Consider the following 3,547-nt stretch of genomic DNA (forward strand, 5'->3'; position numbering starts at 1 on the left):
GTGGCTCAGTTGGTTAAGCAAACTTCAGCTCAGGTCATGATCTCACAGTTTTGTGGGTTCGGGCTTTCATTGGGCTCTGTGCTGACAGCTCAGAGCCTAGAGTCTGCTCCAGATTCTGTGTCTCCCTCTCTCTCTGCCTCTCCCCTGCTTGCACTGTCTCTCTAAAAAATAAGTAAACATTAAAAAATCTTTTTAAAAATAGAGTACAGCAAAGTTAACATTTCCAAAGTTAATTTACAGAAAAACTGTGCCTTCCATCCATATTGCTTGCTTTCTCTCACTCTCTCCCCTGCTCACTCTGAGAGAAGTCAGCTGCCGTGTTGTGAGTTGCTCTAAGGAGAGGCCAAGGTGGCAAGGAACTGATACCTCTGGCCATGAGCCAGCAAGAATCTGAAGTCAGCCTGCAGCCACCTGAGTGAACTTGAAAGCAAACACACCCTCATTTGAGCCTTGAGATATACGCAGCAGTGATCAATGCCTTGACTACAACCCTACGAAAGACCCTAGCCCAGTGAAACTGTGATAAGCCATGGTGGGATATCTGACCCTCCCAAACTGGGTGATAATGAAAGCTTGTTTTTAGCTGCTAAATATTGAGGTAAATTTTTTTACAACAATAGATAACTAATACATCCTCTCATATGCTTTAAGATTCTGGAAAATTTATATGACATTATGCATCAAGAGCCTTATAGAAATTTTATTCATTTTTACCCAATAATTCCACATCTAGTATTCTTTATAAAGAAATTAATTGGAGGGGCACCTAGGTGGCTCAGTTGGTGAAACATCAGACTCTTGTTAGATTCTGTTAGGCTGCTCCGTGCCGAGGGTGAGGAGCCTGCTTGGGATTCTCTCTCTCCCTCTCCCTCTCCCTCTGCCCGTCCCCAGCTCCCAGTCTTTCTCTCTCTTTCTCTCTCTCAAAAAAAAAAAAAAAGAAGCAAAAGAGAATATATACTCTAGTGCACATTTCAGCACAGAATTTATCAGTGATTACAAATATATGTATATAAATACTATATATACATACACACATATATCTATAAAACAGTGTTCTCTAGATTGCAAATGGTTTTTATTTTCTTATTTTTTTTAATTTTCTTAATAAACTTTTTTTTTCTACATTTTCTAAAATAACCACATAAAACATTCAAAGTAAAAGAAAAAAGACTTTCAAGATATGCATGTACATATTAAAAACTATAATGGTAAACACTATATTCAATAGGGATTGAAGCAGGTAAGGAGAAAGTCTCTGATTTTTCTTAAAGTTTTCAGAGCTGAGCATTTTCTTCATGTAGTCATGAAAAATGAACATTATATTGACTTTCACGTATGTCACATAAAATTGATAAGGACAGAGTAATGGAAGAAAAGGTATAATCAATCTTTAGGTGCAACAGTTTGCTTTTCTGCTAAGTATCTCTTCTGAAAGCAATTACCAAGGAAGAAGTGAAACCTGAACCAAAAGGAAAACAAACAAGTCAACATCCGCCTTCAAACACCTTCGTAAGTTAAAGTTAGACTGGCCAAGTAATTGTCTCTAACTTGGAAAAAAGAATGCATTGTGGGATCAATGTGTTTGATAGTTTGGGGAAGGTCCACACTGAAAGCAAAAAATCCTTACTCACTAATTTCAGTCTGCCAGTAATGTGAACGACCTATTGACCAAACTATACAATGAAAAGACAGACTATTCTGCAGATTTATAAAGCTATTGAAATACATAAAGAGTTATAGAACCACCTCCCAATTTGTTATCACCCACTGGTAAGTACTATGGTCTGAATGTTTGTTTTCCCCAAAATTCAGATATTGAAATTCTTTTTTCTTGTAAGGTTTTTTATTTATTTTTGAGAGAGAGAGACAGACAGAGTATGAGTTGGGGAGGGAAAGAGAGAGAGAGGAAGACAGAATCCAAAGCAGGCTCCAGGCTCTGAGCTGTCAGCACAGAGACCGATGCTGGCTAGAACTCATGAACCACAAGACCATGACCTAAACTGCAAAATCATGACCTGAGTTGAAGTCAGATGCTTAACTGACTGAGCCACTCAGGAGACCCCTTCATATGTTGAAATTCTAACCTCCAAAGGTGATAGCATTAGGAGGTGGGGCCTTTGGGACATGATTAGGTCATGAGGGTGGAACCCTCCCGGAACAGGATTAGCATTTATAAAAAAGGTTTAAAGGAATTCATTAGCCATGGATGTATTCATGAAAGGACTTTCAAAGGCCAAGGAGGGAGTGGTGGCTGCTGCTGAAAAAACCAAACAGGGTGTGGCGGAAGCTGCAGGAAAGACAAAAGAGGGTGTTCTCTATGTAGGCTCCAAAACCAAGGAAGGAGCGGTTCATGATGTGACAACGGTGGCTGAGAAGACCAAAGAGCAAGTGACAAATGTTGGTGAGGTGGTGATGACCAGTGATGACAGCAGTCACACAAAAGACAGCGGAGGGAGCAGGGTGCATCGCAGCTGCCACTGGCTTTGGCAAAAAGGATCAGTTGGGCAAGAATGAAGAAGGAGGCCCACAGGAAGGAATTCTGGAAGATATGCCTGTTGATCCTGACAATGAGGCATATGAAATGCCTTCTGAGGAAGGTATCAAAACTATGAACCCGAAGCATAAGAAATACTTTTACTCGCAGTTTCTTGAGACCTACTGTGAGATGTTCCATCCTATACAAGTACTCAGTTCCAACGTGCCCAGTCATGACATTTTCTCAAAGTTTTTACAGCGTATTTTAAACTCTTCCATCAGCAACGATTGAAATTATCTGTACCTGCCCTTACTCAGCATTTCAGTGCTTCCCTCTCACGGAAGTGAATATATGGTAGCAGGGTCTTTATGTGAATATTGTGGCTTCAAATCTAAAAGTTAAATTAAAACACCTAAGTGACTACCACTTATTTCTAAATCTTCACTATTTTTTTTGTTGCTGTTCTTGAGAAATTGTGATTTATTATCATATAAGATTTCTAGGTGTCATTTAATGATTCTGTCTAAAAATAATGATGTATTGTGAAATTTGTTAATATATACAATACTTAAAAATACGTGAGCACGAAACTATGCACCTATAAATATTAACTATAAAATTATAAATAAATAAATAAATAAATAAATAAGGTCTCACAGAGCTCACTCGCCCCTTTCACTATATGAGGACAAAAGTTTGTAGAGGTGGAAGAGAGCCCTCACGTGCTGGCACCTTGATCTTGGATTTCCAGCCTCCAGAACTCTAAGCAATAAATTCCTGCTCTTTATAAGCCTCCCAGTTCATGGTATTTTGTTATGGCAACCCAAACAGACTAAGACTAAGACAGGAAGTTAGTCTTTCTCTTCAGGATCCCATCTGCCATTTTGAGGCTTACTTATGAGAGTGGGTTCAGTAAGGGAGATATGGCATGGAGGAAATTTTTTTCTAAAGGGCTGGATTTCTTGATTTTACTGATGCATGCGGAGAAGGGAGAGAGCGTCGGGAGAAACGGAGTAAAAGATGCATGAGGTTTGGCATGGTGAGGGAGGGGTGCTAGAAAAACAAAAGGAA

The 3,547-nt window shown here is 39.3% G+C and overlaps 1 pseudogene; it reads left to right on the top strand.

The window, feature by feature from the left end:
* The first annotated feature begins 2,188 nt into the window (after positions 1–2,188).
* LOC123579738 lies at positions 2,189–2,687 on the top strand (annotated as a pseudogene).
* The last annotated feature ends 860 nt before the right edge of the window (positions 2,688–3,547 follow it).

Source organism: Leopardus geoffroyi, chromosome A3 (genome assembly GCF_018350155.1).
Source record: "Leopardus geoffroyi isolate Oge1 chromosome A3, O.geoffroyi_Oge1_pat1.0, whole genome shotgun sequence".
NCBI lineage: Eukaryota > Metazoa > Chordata > Mammalia > Carnivora > Felidae > Leopardus > Leopardus geoffroyi.